Source organism: Sardina pilchardus, chromosome 12 (assembly GCF_963854185.1).
Source record: "Sardina pilchardus chromosome 12, fSarPil1.1, whole genome shotgun sequence".
NCBI classification, from domain to species: domain Eukaryota; kingdom Metazoa; phylum Chordata; class Actinopteri; order Clupeiformes; family Clupeidae; genus Sardina; species Sardina pilchardus.
Genome location: NC_085005.1, coordinates 12780008 through 12795710, shown reverse-complemented (window position 1 = coordinate 12795710; position 15703 = coordinate 12780008). Strand labels below are relative to the sequence as shown.

The window sequence follows — 15703 nt, the reverse complement described above, 5'->3', positions numbered from 1 at the left end:
CCTGGGCTCTGCGTATCGGTCGATATCCGATACTGATCCGATATCATTGTTAATTAATAAACTGTATACCTCACCATGTGGACTAAAGGCAGGCTTGACTTAAAGATTCTTTCCCTAACTAAACATTACTTTCCAAAGAAAAAATCTATAAAATAACACTTAGATATAAAGGTGCTGTATTATTAGTATTATCATCATCATCATCATTATTGATTATTTTACTAGTATTAAAAATAAACAGTTGTGCACCAGCAGCAACTTGGAACAGCATTCAAATTCATGTTCACAGTTATTACTAAATAATAAATCTAACTAGCTGACATGAAACTCAACAAATGCATAATTATCTCCCATCAAAACAATTTTGCAGGTAAAAATCCCATATTAGTGACATACATTGAAACACCCCTGCCAAAATGGTGTCACCTGCAAAACCCCTCCATTTACTCATAGTGGTACGTCTCTCAGTTTCCCCACGATAAACACATAGAGTTTGAATGGTGGTAAACGGTACTTGAAGTTGTACGTTTTATGTAATAAATGATACATTTTTAAAGGGATATTCCGCCATTTTTGGAAATACGCTCATTTTCCACCTTCCCTCGAGCAAAACAATCGATATTTACCTTGTTCCCGTTCATCCAGCCATTCTGTGAGTCTGGCGATACAACTTTTAGCTTCAGCCTAGCATAGATCATTGAATCGGATTAGACCATTAGCTTCTCGCCTGCTAGCTTCATGTTTAAAAGTGACTAAGACTTCTGGTAATTTTCCCATTTAAAACGTGTCTCCTCTCAAGTTAGAAAGTGCAATAAGACCAACTGAAAATGAAACCTGGCGTTTTTCTAGGCTGATTTGACATGGAACTACACTCTCATCTGGCGTAATAATCAAGGCAACTTGCAGCTACTGGCACTACTACTGCTTGTTGTCTATGGGGACTATTTTCAGATGCTGCGTAAGATATCACTGCGCCTATGGTACGTTTGCAAGTTGCCTTGATTATTACGCCAGATGAGAGTGTAGTTCCATGTCAAATCAGCCTAGAAAAACGCCAGGTTTCATTTTCAGTTGGTCTTATTGCACTTTCTAACTTGAGAGGAGACACGTTTTAAATGGGAAAATTACCAGAAATCTTAGTCACTTTTAAACATGAAGCTAGCAGGCGAGAAGCTAATGGTCTAATCCGATTCAATGATCTATGCTAGGCTGAAGCTAAAAGTTGTATCGCCAGACTCACAGAATGGCTGGATGAACGGGAACAAGGTAAATATCGATTGTTTTGGTCGAGGGGAGGTGGAAAATGAGCGTATTTCCAAAAATGGCGGAATATCCCTTTAACAGCCAATTTGAACATTTGCATGGCTTGATACTAAGAACAGTTTATACAGATGAAAATGACAATGGGTTTAGTTTGAGTAGCCTACTTTGTGTAAACTGACACATTAAACGTGTTGCCTAAATGCAACAAAATGCATGAAGATCGTAATTAACCTATGACAAATTGTGGTTAGTATAGATATTCTTTTGATCCTATGACATACATTTGGTATCTGTATTTATCCCATCCGTGAATTTAAACTCTCAGAGCACACAGTGAGGTGAGGCACACTCTAACCCGCAGCAGTGAGCTGCTGCTACAGCGGCACTAAATGGGTGGTTGCGCGTCATGCCTCAGCCTTTTTTTTTTAAACAAAATTAAATTCGGATCGGCCCATGGATCTGCTAATTTTTCCCGATACCCGATCCAGCTAGTTTGATCATATCGGGGCCGATATCCGATCCAAATATCGGATCGGTGCATCCCTAATTTTTATCAAACTTACTGGAACCGAAATGTCTTTTTTTTTTACAAGGCAGTCCCCAGTCTATCCTACCCGCACTCATTAGCCACGTTTACATGAACAGTTTTTTGTCATTCCGATTAAACTATTCCGATTGAAAATGTTTGCGCCGTCTGTTTACATGGGCAACGTTCTATTACGATCAGACGCTTGTAAGCACTTTAGAATCTTTGATCGGAATAGCCGTTGTTTGCTACTTTTCATTGGGAAGATATTACGGTCAATCCGAATGACCGTATACATGAGCGTTCATTCGGAATAGGAACAAACTACACCACCTCTTCTATTAAATTCGGATCGGCCCATGGATCTGCTAATTTTTCCCGATACCCGATCCAGCTAGTTTGATCATATCGGGGCCGATATCCGATCCAAATATCGGATCGGTGCATCCCTAATTTTTATCAAACTTACTGGAACCGAAATGTCTTTTTTTTTTACAAGGCAGTCCCCAGTCTATCCTACCCGCACTCATTAGCCACGTTTACATGAACAGTTTTTTGCCATTCCGATTAAACTATTCCGATTGAAAATGTTTGCGCCGTCTGTTTACATGGGCAACGTTCTATTACGATCAGACGCTTGTAAGCACTTTAGAATCTTTGATCGGAATAGCCGTTGTTTGCTACTTTTCATTGGGAAGATATTACGGTCAATCCGAATGACCGTATACATGAGCGTTCATTCGGAATAGGAACGAACTACACCACCTCTTCTATTCCGATTACAATTCTGATCGGATCAGGATTTTCATTCCGATTGAGGTGTTTATATGACGATTTTTATTCCGATTGAGCTGTTTTTCCATTTCTAATCGGAATATAGTGTCCATGTAAACGGGGCTATTCACTCTCTTGGACGTGTGGCCAGTAGTTTGTGATGGTTAAAGTAAACTTTCATTTTGCAGGTCTGCATTAACCAATCAAATAAGCGCATGCTGCCTTCGACAGCTGGATCAACGTACCGTATAAAGGGAAAATAGTAGGCTATGATATCATGAGCAGAATGTAGACTTTATTGTAAGTGAAACTAGGAAATAGGCTTATTTAAAAAGTAGAAGTGCTTTTGCACAAAAAAAAACAAAAAAGATTATCAACTTTCCCAAGCAGACATTAAAAAAAGAGAACAATCCCAGAAAAAAACAGAACGTGTGGCAACCCTACTTTCCGTTGAAGCTGCTTTTGGAGAGGAGGAATGGTGGTGTATCTCTGGGTTGAACGTTGGACTCCCGTTAACCTCATGAGCAATTCAGAAGATCTGGCTCCACTTCTCCCGGTCGCATGTTGTGGGAGCTCAGTAGCTCTTCAGACTTTCGCATCTGTGTCCAGTAGCAGTCATGATCTCCCTGGTTTGCAGGCCGGCTTGTGATAATAGCTGCACAGCTGTACTGCGCAGATTGTGATTGGTGTAGCGCCTAAGTGCAGCTGCCTTGCTGATGTTGGGCATCATTTGTCCCAGTGCATTATGCCCCATGGGCTCCCTGGAATACCAGATGTTCTGCTGGTTGAGGTCATCCTGTGCCTTTCTCAGAGGGTGCAGGTAGAATGCAGTGGCATCCGGTGGTCAATGGGAGAGATACGTTTAAGCCTGCAACTGGACAGTTTGGGTTGTTTGGCTCAGCAAAAATGCATCCGCGATACATTTGTTGAATCGGATCCCTGGGGCTTTTTCGTTTCGGGATTATGGGATAGTGTGGTGAATTCCTCTTTTTTAATTGAAAATACTCCTGTGTTAGATCACGGTTACCCTTCCTTCCTTAACATGCAAGGTGTAACTGCACATCGTACTATACCTTTCTGACCAGGCCGATGGCTGTGCTTGTAGAGAGGACCCCTGTTTTCTTAAGTTCACACCGTTTTGCCATGTTTATTGATCAGGTGTTTATCCAATCGGACATAAGGTTTGCCAGTTTTACAACTGGTTATTGGGCACCGGAGCTTCTCTCCAAATCGAAGGGTTTTTTGGCTAATGATAAGCCGTCTCTGATCCTTGTCTGTGATGTTGTGATGGTCCCTTAGGTGCCGGGAAAGGGGTGCATATGCGCCGTTGCAATGTGGGCACTTCTTTTTAGCCTATGATAAGGAAAGGCATAATGATTTGATCAATTGCCCCAGATGGTGCAAGAATTCAAATGAGCTACGCTAATATCCGGGTATATCTATTTCCAGGAAGGCTACACCTACATCCAGGAAAATAACATAAAATCCTTAAAGATTATGTGAAAAATGATGATTTCGAGATTTGTCTATTTCCAGGAAGGCTATATGTCAACATCCAGAAAGGTAACATAAAATCCTAAAAGATAACAAGCACCTCACAGATTTCTAGGTATGTAATTTTCCAGGAAGGCTACATCCAGGAAAATGACATAAATTACTTTTCTCACATATTAACATTCAGTAAAGCCACATCATTTTCACAAAACACCACATTTTTTAAAACCTATGCATATTAATCTTTGATCTTCTTTAAATTAGCGCTGGAGATGGGCGGATGATGCTGGCTGGTGTCTTTGTCACTCTTGCGACCCGTACTCGCCGTCAGGGTGTCGCTGAAAGCTCGTTGCTCATTTTTTTTGCATTAGGATAAGTGACCGGACTACTTGCGGAGTGATATGAAAGACCTGAATTAGAAGCACATTGACAGCGGTCATTATTTTTTTCAGAGGTCCTCTCAAGAAATATAAAAAAGTAGGAAAATCCCATTCAAGTCAATGGAGCGTTTTACTTAAATTGTGAAGAGCTGTATAATAATACAGTATAGAGACTAAAACATATTTTTGGTGGATAACTTCGCTGATTTGGCTTCAAAGGCCAGTGGCCGTTAAATCATTTATTTATTTAATTGGCCACGTGGCTGCTGTATAATTCCCACGCTGGTAACCAGTAAAGGCTGAAGTGTAGCATAATACATCTTACATCCATACTCATGTTGCCACAGATGGGCATGTCTCTTAACTTCTGCCCTGATGACACATCAGGTTGCTCCCAGATGGATGGATGGAGCTGCCTGGCTTACCTTTTCCTTCCTGACAGACTGGCCCTGGTCCTGAGGAACCCCTCACAGGTCCCTGGCTTCCTACCCCTGAAACCTCCTGATGGCCCATTTGCCCTGTGCTCCCAGTACTCCTGCTGAACCATTCGTCACTTCAGTGGCCTGGCGAATGAGTACAGTAATGTCTTCCAAACTATGCATAACGAAGGACTAGCTAAAACATGAATGGCACTGACAGCATCATTAAGTTATTGTAAACCTCCTCAGATACTATAAACCTCCTCACCCACCCTTAGAATATCTGGACCTGTATTCAACAGAAATTGTCTCAGTTCAGTTGCTTTCCACCTTAGACTCTCTGTTAGTGCTCTTGGTTTCCTGGCAAACTCAGCAGGTACAAAGGCTTTCAAACTAGTCAGTTTGTCAGAAACGACACTTCACTGATCAGCAGAAATGCGACGTCAAGGCCCAGCATTACCCATCCATAAATCTAAAAGCTTGCGTATCACGCCAAGACAAACCAAATGCATATAATCATGGGGAAAACAGCTGACCACGGCAATATTCAATTCAAAAACAGGATGCTGGATCTATGGATGGTCAAAGGTCACCCCAAAGGATTTCCACATGGCTCTATTGGGGCTCCCCATGTCTGTGGTGATGTTGATTACATTAAGCCCCACAGACTCCGACGCCACCTCAACAATCCTGACGATGATGGGCCAGTAAGCTGCGCCATTGTTGTAGCTCCAGCCAGCATGAATACTAGTGCATGTGTGGCCTGTCCTTGGTGGTCAGGAAGCGTGACATTACCAAATAGCCTACCAGTTCCCATATGAAGTGAGCACACACTCTCTCCACTTCAGTCATACCACCTGCCTTCAGCCTGAGCATCTCGGAACACTTCCCCCAAAACTCCTGGCTCCAGCTTTCCTTTGCAGCGTGTGGATGTTAGACAGTTGTATCCGCATTTGCTGGAAGGTTTTATATCCAGTGGAGCCAGCGGTAAATTTAATTTGTATGTTTTTTTTTTTTTTTTAATTATCTCCTTTCCCCACCGTATTGCGCTGTGCCTCAGCGTCCTTACCTCACGGTGTTGGGGTGGTGCCTACACCTTCCCAAACCCAAAAGACCCACAAATCGACAAAGTCATCAAGTCTTTGAACTCTGCCTCGTTGTCAACTCTTCTGGGCAGTGACAGGGTCAGGCTGCATGTGGACGCATGTGGCAGCCTTCTTGCACCTCGCTCCTGATCAAAGAAGTCAATGGTGCGGGAACCCTAGTGGAGGAGTGCAGTCTACACCCGTTACGAAGACCAAAAGCGTTATGTCTTTGATATCCCCCTCTGTTGACATATTGGCAATTTGTGTGTTAAAGGGATTATCCGGAGTAAAATGCACTTTAGATCAATTTATGGATGATTGGGAGTACATACGTTGAGTTGACATCAAATCATGTCATTCGGATGTGTTTTGAGAAAGTTTGATTTTACCGTTTTTAGCCAAAACTCGTTAGCCTGGAAGTGAACGGGTTTCGCCGCTACAAAATGCTACTTTTATACCTCTTCTACTGTTCCAAAAAACATTACACTTACGTGGTAGTGAGTAGAGGGTCCCCAAAGCCAAACCGAAGTATCCCCAGGTGGTTAGACTCCTGCAGCTGTGAGGTTTCTTGGGCTTTTCAGGCCCTATGGCGGGCCATAGCATATGTGTCTGCAGAAAAAAATAAACACAGAAAACCTTTGAAGCAACATTCACATTCACGCAGGCTGAAAAGTTGGGTAAACAGAAATGGATCAAGGATATTCCCCAGGTTAAGTTGCCTTACATGTCCTACACTGATGGAATCATTGAATAGCTACCCGCAAAACATTTGTGAAATGTGATTGTCTAGGGCTGCCATATTACACCACACTTTTGAACGTTAGTGTACATACCTGTTTGCGAGAGTATTCTTGCTCTGTGCCTCGTCCACAGCTGTTTGTCCAGCAGAACATTCTTTTTTGCCAGACCAACAGGGTTATGTGTAGACCAGTAGCAGTGTAGATCATTTGCCTGTAATACAAAATGAAGATGCAACTGTAGGTGACTACATACCAAAACACGTTAGTCAAGGCTTACATGAAGTAAATAACATGAAGGGGAAAATGTTACAAAATAAAACTTACCCCATTCCAGCCACTTTGAGGGAGCTGCCTCCACTTCATTTTCATTAGTGAAGTGAAGCACAACAAACTGCTTCATGTCCTGTATGACAATAGAATTTTAAGGTTTTTGATTGTTGTTTTTTTTTGTGCTGGAGATGAAAAAGGTGATGGTGGTGATGGCAATACTTGTTGCAATGTCATTGAGTAATGATGTTAATTCGATTTAGGTCATCAGATGGTGTGAAGGACCGTAACAACAACCCTACAGTATGTCCATGAGGTTCCTTGATGATAAACGCCAATTTCACAAGACAACTCCGATGTAGAAGCCTCATTTCTGATGCACGGGTCGTGGCACGAAAGGCTCCATAAATTTCGGGAGTCACAGGGGGTCAACAAATAGGACTGCAAGTTGGTGTAAACCCTACACAAGACAGTCTCTGCATTGTCTGTAAGGGAAACAACCTCACAGCATTCTTCAGGACTCAGTATGAACACTGCCCCTTCTTCAACCATGTTCTCTGGCCTTGTTTCAGGTAATTTCATTGGAATTGTTTCCTCAAGTCGGTTGGCAATCTCCATCAGAGGGTTTTTCACCGATCTGACCATATTTTTAATGTGGTACAGATGGCTCTCAAAAGGGAATGCACTGAAGTGAAGGAAGACTTCCGAGAGATGTCACATCAGCTGCCAGATGCAACAAGGAGTGGACATTGTACACTTTGAATTGTGGCCCGTACAGAATCCCTCCACTGTCAACAAAGAACTGCAGCAGATTGTGTGCACAGCAGGTATGTGACACAGCCAGTTCAGGGGACACCAAAATGCACATAGCTGTGCTGAAGGTCATGAAATAATAAAAAAGATTCTCCTGGAGAATACCTCTCAACACAACCTTTCCGTGTGCAGCATAAATTGTCGGAACTCTGTGGCTTTCCAGCATTCTCCCAGCCCACATCGCCCTCTGATCACATTTGTCACAGTCGTAGTACCCTGAATACAACTTGACACAGCGCACCATGGCCTTGCAGGGGCATCACAGGTTATGCACGACAGTTCCACCTTCAGGGATCTGCCCTGTATACCATTTTGCAGCACTTATGATACATTGTAAAAAAAATACTGTAAAATGTACAATAATTTACTTGCCAGCAATACTGTAAATGCACAACATGGTGCTGTAATTCATCATTAGGCCTACAATTTTACTGTATGTGGAACTGCACTGTAAAAAAATGAATCCTGGTGCCACGGATATTACACAGAAAAAGTAGTTCACTTTCCACACACCGCGGCTGGATTTGAAGGCTCATGCAGGTCGTCTGTCAACATCAGCAAAATCTACTAATCAAGGTTCTAAAATAAATATTTTCCACTGCTCGATCTGTGCGTGTATCTGTAGGTGATATTTTGTAAGATGATAGGAACTGGTTATTCCTTTGATAATGTTGGTTAATAAGCTAACATGTTAGCTATATGACGGGGGGATTTAGAGGCTTGTTTACAAGACATTAATACCGTAAGTTCATAGACCTGAATGCAAGATAAAATCATACGCAATTTTCATACATGAGAAAACAGTGACTGATGTCCAAACAAAGTAAACAAACTGAGAAGACCTACGAAGACAGAAACACACTGATTTAGTTATTCACATATCACACGCCTCTTCATCTTACTGGTAGCAAACATTGAAATAAGTTGCAAACACTCACGAGGGTTGGAATTCCTTCACAAAAGGCTAGCCATGTGTGAATGGAAGCGTGCAAACGGCAGAGGGCGCAGAAGCCAGAGCACGCAGAAGCCAGTAGGCCCAAATAACTGAGCGCACGGGACCGGGTATGACGACGGGCTACACACAGAGTCAGAGTAAGTCTTTGTAAGGCCAAAGTCTTAACAATTCATTTGGTAATTAGGCTACCAGATACCTACTTTGGTTAGGGCTAGGCCATCCGCCCCAGTACACGACAGCAATTAAGCAAACGTCCTGTAACACCAGCACAGTCTATTGAGAGACATAAGATAACAATATTCCCAGCGTACAGAGCAGGGGATCATCAGAGCAGGGGATCATAGCTACAAGATAGGCCATAATAAAATCACATCACTGCATACCTCAAGGCTCACATCAAAACCATACTTTAAGGGAAGGAGCAGCCGTGGTGTACTGGTTAGGGCTTCGGGCTTGTGACTGGAAGGTCGCCGGTTCGATCCCCGACCAATCCACTACGGCTGAAGTGCCCTTGAGCAAGGCACCTAACCCCTCACTGCTCCCCGAGCGCCGCTGGTTGGGCATGGCAGCTCACTGCTCTGGGTTAGTGTGTGATTCACCTCACTGTGTGTGTGCTGTGTTCACTAATTTGGTTAAATTGGGTTAAATGCAGAGAAACGAATTTCCCTCACGGGATCAAAAAAGTATACATTCTATTCTATTCTATTCTAGGATACCTACCAGCGTTAAACCCAAAGACGCTTTCGCGATTCATTTACCAGGACTGCACACGCACCCATCAACACCCGAAACACCAGCACACTAACTGCCTACGTTCGCCTGTGATCTACAACAAACACATCTTAATCAATATCACAACACACAATAAAGCAGCTAATGCTGGCCTAGTACAACAGCGTGCCAAACAATTCAAACTCACTGCGGTTCCACTCCGCTCTGTTTCCCTGGCCAAGCAGCTGACTGACGATGCAAAGTCCCGCCCCCACTAGCACCTCAGCATTTAAGCCCTCGCTACCAGCTCCTGGGTCCTAAAGTCCCACAGGCTACACTAGCAAAGAGTAAATCTTCCTCCTATTTTGTGTTAGATTAGATTAGATTAAACTGTATTGTCATTGTGAGCACAAGTGTGAAGACAATGAAATACAGTTTGTGTTTAACCAGAAGTGCAAAAAAAGCAGAAAAATGCAATGTGATATACAAAGTATAGACAGGTGATGCATAGACAGTTCAAGAAATATATAGTGTATGTGGACAGTAGTGCAGTTGATTTACAGAAGGTGGTTTAGAGTATATCAAATAAAAAATAAATATGTGCAGTGTATTATCAGGAACTTTGAGGAACTATGAGATCAGACTATAAATATGGCTATAAAACATGAACAATGTATGAACAACATGTACAGATATGTTCAATGCAGTAGCAGTAACATTATAATTATAGTAGTAAGAATAATATAGATATGCAGTGCATCATATAACAGAACAGTAAAAATACAGTTATTTGGTATGATATATTGGCAGTACAGAATGTACAGCTATATGCAGTGTGATAACAGTGCCATTTCAGTGCAGAAAAACGGTAACATAAGAGTAGTAAGAATAAGTGTATGTGCAGGATGAATAGTATGAAGTGCAACAGAATTTGGCTATGTGCACAAAATTGCCAAAAGTATTGGGCCACCTGCTTGACAAGCACATCCCATTCTTAATTCATAGGGTTTAATATGACGTCAATACACGCTTTGCAGCTATAACAGCTTCAAGTTTTCTGGTAAGGCTTTCAACAAGGTTTAGGAGTGTGTTTATGTGATTTTGACTATTCTTCCAGAAGCGTATTTGTCAGGTTACACACTGATGTTGAACAAGGAGACTGGCTGTCATTCATCCCAAAGGTGTTCTATTGGGTTAAGGTCAGGACTCTGCGTAGGCCAGTCAAGTTCATCCACACCACACTCTGTCATCCATGTCTTTGTGGACCTTCAAGCACAGTCATGTTGGAACAGGAAGTGGCTTTCCGCAAACTGTTCCCACAAAGTTGGGACCATGGAATTGTCCAAAATATTTTTTTTTTTGCTGAAGCATTCAGAGTTCCTTTCACTGGAACTAACGGGCCAAGCCCAATTTGGGGATGGCCCATCCCTGTTCCAATATGACTGCACCAGTGCACAAAGCAAGGTCCATAAAGACATGGATGACAGAGTTTGGTGTGGATGAACCTCACTGGCCTGCAAAGAGTCCCGACCTCAACCCAACAAAACACCTTTGGTATGAATTTGATCTACAGAGATTAGGCTTGTAGTTATTCATGTTAGCATTTCAAGTGAAACAACAGCATTGCAATACGGGTTACTTACAACAGATTGCCGACACCTTCTTTAGGCAAAGTTGGGGTTTTGCCTCATGGTCCCTGAAGGCATTGGTCGTCCTCCCGGTAAGAGAGTGCGTTCTACCAAGGAGGAATGACAGAGAAAAGTTTGGATTGGCCTAATGGTGGAAGAGCTAGACATCGCTTGGCTGCTCAAGGAGCACAACGGTCAAGTGGTGGTATATGCCTGTATTAGTAGACATCATTCTGTGAGGGTTAACAGGTGTGTAGATTGGACCATCAACCCTCACAGAACGATGTCTACTAATTACCTAGTCTCAGAACAGAGACTGTTCACTCCCTGACGAACGCTTCCAGCCGAAACGCGTCAGAGTGCGTGGGTTTTTTTATCATGTGTTGCCAAGTATAATAAAGGCATTTTAAACGTTCTACAAGATGAGTGCCTTGGTATCTTTCCATTTTTTGATAATAAGTAAACCTTTGACCAAAGAGCACCATCTAGCACCATCACAAAAGGCAAAGGTATTTGCTCATCTGCCTTGACTCACATGAACTTCAGTCACATCTCATTCTTAATCCATAGGGTTTAATACGACATCAACTATAACAGCTTCAACAGTTTTCCACAAGGTTTAGGAGTGTGTTTATGGGACTTTTTGACCATTCTTTCAGATGTGCACATTCGTGAGGTCACAAACTGTTCCAACATGACCGTGCACAAAGCAAGGTCCATAAAGACATGGATGACAAGAGTTTGGCGTGGTAGAACCTGACTGGCCTGCACCTGAGTCCTGACCTCAACCCAATAGAACACCTTTGTGATGAATTAGAGTGGAGACTGAGAGCCAGTCTCCTCGTCCAACATCAGTGTGTGACCTCACAAATGTGATTCTGAAAGAATGATCCCATAAACACACTCCTAACAGAACGCCTTCCGAGACGAGTTGAAGCCGTTATAGCTGCGGTTGGGCCGATGTCATATCAAACACTATGATTGAAGAATGGGATGTGACCGACGTTCATATGTGAGTCAAGGCAGGTGAGCAAATACTGGCAGTATAGTGTATTAATAAATGTGGAGGGCACTGTATTAGGATTTGACATACCTTTGAATGAACTCTAAGGCGCATGCAGCTTCCTGTTGGTAAGCGATGTTGAAATTGTAGTAAATGGCAAATAATGCACCCAGACCCTCAGCAAACGGCGTGGAAGATGGCCCAAGGATCACCTCACCCTCTGCTGCCAGCATCCACCTCTGTGGCATCATTGTATCTCCTTAAAAGCAAAACAAATACAAAAAAAACCTCACAATTAGAGAAAACATGAGAACCACTAAGCCCTGCAACACACTGAATTGCTGAGTTGCTATAACTTGGTTCCCCTTTGATAGTGCAGCAACTGCTACTGCCATCCTCATCTGTTAATACAGTGAATTTGAACCACTTACTACTTTCCTTACAAGTGAAAAATCAATCATGGCAGCAGAACTTGAGCAGCATCTGGAACAAATGTCACACACAGGCAGTGGGCCTGTTCTAACCTGGGCACCGAATCACGTGTCGTACATGCAAAGCATCCAGTGTGTTGCAGGCCTCAGAAATAAGACACAGCAAATTATATGTATGCAGGAGAGAGAGAATGCAACAGTAAGTCTGAGTACTAACTGATAAGGGCCAGGTTTCCCAGATTTGTTAAGAGGCTCTTAAAGGAGAATTCCGGTGTGATATTGACTTAAAGGGATATTCCGCCATTTTTGGAAATACGCTCATTTTCTACCTTCCCTCGAGCAAAACAATCGATATTTACCTTGTTCCCGTTCATCCAGCCATTCTGTGAGTCTGGCGATACAACTTTTAGCTTCAGCCTAGCATAGATCATTGAATCGGATTAGACCATTAGCTTCTCGCCTGCTAGCTTCATGTTTAAAAGTGACTAATATTTCTGGTAATTTTCCCATTTAAAACGTGTGTCCTCTCAAGTTAGAAAGTGCAATAAGACCAACTGAAAATGAACCCTGCCGTTTTTCTAGGCTGATTTGACATGGAACTACATTCTCATCTGGCGTAATAATCAAGGCAACTTGCAGCTACTGGCACTACTACTGCTTGATGTCTATGGGGACTATTTTCAGATGCTGCGTACGATATCACTGCGCCTATGGTACGTTTGCAAGTTGCCTTGATTATTACGCCAGATGAGAGTGTAGTTCCATGTCGAATCAGCCTAGAAAAACGCCAGGTTTCATTTTCAGTTGGTCTTATTGCACTTTCTAACTTGAGAGGAGACGCGTTTTAAATGGGAAAATTATCAGAAATCTTAGTAACTTTTAAACATGAAGCTAGCAGGCGAGAAGCTAATGGTCTAATCCGATTCAGTGATCTATGCTAGGCTGAAGCTAAAAGTTGTATCGCCAGACTCACAGAATGGCTGGATGAACGGGAACAAGGTAAATATCGATTGTTTTGCTCGAGGGGAGGTGGAAAATGAGCGTATTTCCAAAAATGGCGGAATATCCCTTTAAAGTGTGTTGAAATATGATACCGAGTGTGAGCGATTGTCTCAGAGCTGATCTCGACCTGTCAGCTGTTCTCCGAAACCCGGCGGTAGCTCAGCAGGTTTTCAACGTTTGTGCCTCGGGCATCGGCGTGCCGTGCAAATAAATCACTGTTTTACACCATTAATGAGGCTCAAAGTAGCTCCACACTTTATTGGTAGACTTCTGAGGGCCCTGACATTTAAAACGAGACATCGAGAACTTTGAAAAAGCACTGGTTGTTTACTTACATGACTGTTTATTCAGGCAGTCACTTTCGAAAGTTTAGCGGTAGCAGCCATCTTGAATCTAGTCACGTGACTGATTCGTGACTGGTCACGTAATCGCTATGTCTATGCGTGCACTAGTCATGAATCAGTCACGTGACTAAATTCAAGATGGCTGCGACCGGTAAACTTTTGAAAGTGACTGCCTGAATAAACAGTCATGTAAGTAAACAACCAGTGCTTTTTCAAAGTTCTCGATGTCTCGTTTTAAATGTCAGGGCCCTCAGAAGTCTACCAAGTGTGGAGCTACTTTGAGCCTCATTAATGGTGTAAAACAGTGATTTATTTGCACGGAACGCTGATGCCCGAGGCACAAACGTTGAAAACCTGCTTTACTATTGCTGAGCTACCGCCGGGCTACCGCCGGGTTTCGGAGAACAGCTGACAGGTCGAGATCAGCTCTGAGACAATCGCTCACACTCGGTATCATATTTCAACACACTTTAAGTCAATATCACACCGGAATTCTCCTTTAAGTGCTAAGAATTTCTTAGAACGTTCTTAGAGCGCTCCTAAGAAGTTCTTAGCACTTAAGAGCTTCTTAACGAATCTGGGAAACCTGGCCAAGTTTGGTAGAGGACTGAATTTAAATGGCCGCAGAAAATTCACTCATTTAACACACCCCCTTACCTCACGTTATTATGAGCTTTTTATCAAGATGAACAGAAGGACAGCTGAATGAATACTCCTTCATGTGAAGATTAGGACTATATAAAGCAGGATTTGATGTATGGAATATGAAAAAGTGATGTGAGGGTAAGACATAAAAGGAGCATACGTAAGCATACCCGGCGTGTCCGGTAAGCGCCTGCACAGCTCCACAGAAGGTTCAGCCACCTAAAAGAAACAGTAGAAAAAAAAGACTTCATCATAAATAAACACTGTAAATTCTTACAAAACTTACCACCATTCACATAAATATCAAGTTACTTACATCAGCTTCGATCAGAAGAGACTCCCTCTCCTCCTTGAAATGAGCCATAATGAGTTGAAGAATGGCCAGGACCAAACAGCTGCCCTCTGTGTACTTCGCCAGGACACCACGCACTTCATCGTTTGATGGCTTTTCCTGAAAGAATCGCAAGATCCTTTTTCCTTTCACTTCAAAGCCCTCCATGATTCTCTGGACTAACGGAATGTCAGTGAGCAACTGGAAATGAATGGAGATCCCCTTCAAACAGAACAGGTAAGGCCAGGAGTTCTTCAGGACGGACAATAATGGTGACGGAATCAGGCACATGCAATCTTGAAGTCATCACAGTTACAGTAGGCCTATTCCCAGCATAACAGGAGTTGTTTTCTGTTACATGTTGTAAAGGTAATAGCTATAGCCTACATTTACAGTGCCCTTGGGCTGAGGAACTTTGGAAAATTCAGTTGCCTAAAATGTGTTTTATCTATTCTCACCTCTGCAGGATGAGCTGGACGTAACGAAAAATACATGGAACAACCACCTGATTCATCCTTCAAGGAATGTGCATGCTCCCCATGGTCGACCTGATGCCATGTACACCATTCCAGAGTTATAGTACAGAGGACTATTTGTGCCCTTTGGCAGAGGAAGATCTGGTCAAGTGTGAAGAGCATGGCACTAAACGCCATGGCAGGGCCTGTGATGATGATCTGTTTACCTTCTGTACCAACATAATGGCAGAAAAAGACCTCCAGGCTCCAGTGGATGCATACATGGCCATTGATCTCTACCTTACACTGAGAACAGAGCTCATTAGGTTCTTCAATCTTGACAGAGCTCATTTTGAACAGGACACATAGACTGCATGTACTCTTATCATGAAACTATCTTGTCTGGGAGGAGGGCGAGGGAATATGCACTACAGTGT

The 15703-nt window shown here is 42.8% G+C and overlaps 1 long non-coding RNA gene across 1 annotated transcript; it reads right to left on the bottom strand.

The window, feature by feature from the left end:
• Positions 1-11070: 11070 nt before the first annotated feature.
• Positions 11071-13888, bottom strand: LOC134097633 (uncharacterized). Its single transcript, XR_009940935.1, has 3 exons — positions 13827-13888; positions 12149-12317; positions 11071-11162 (listed from the first exon to the last, which is right to left on the bottom strand). It is a non-coding gene; the product is annotated as an uncharacterized LOC134097633 (long non-coding RNA).
• Positions 13889-15703: the final 1815 nt, after the last annotated feature.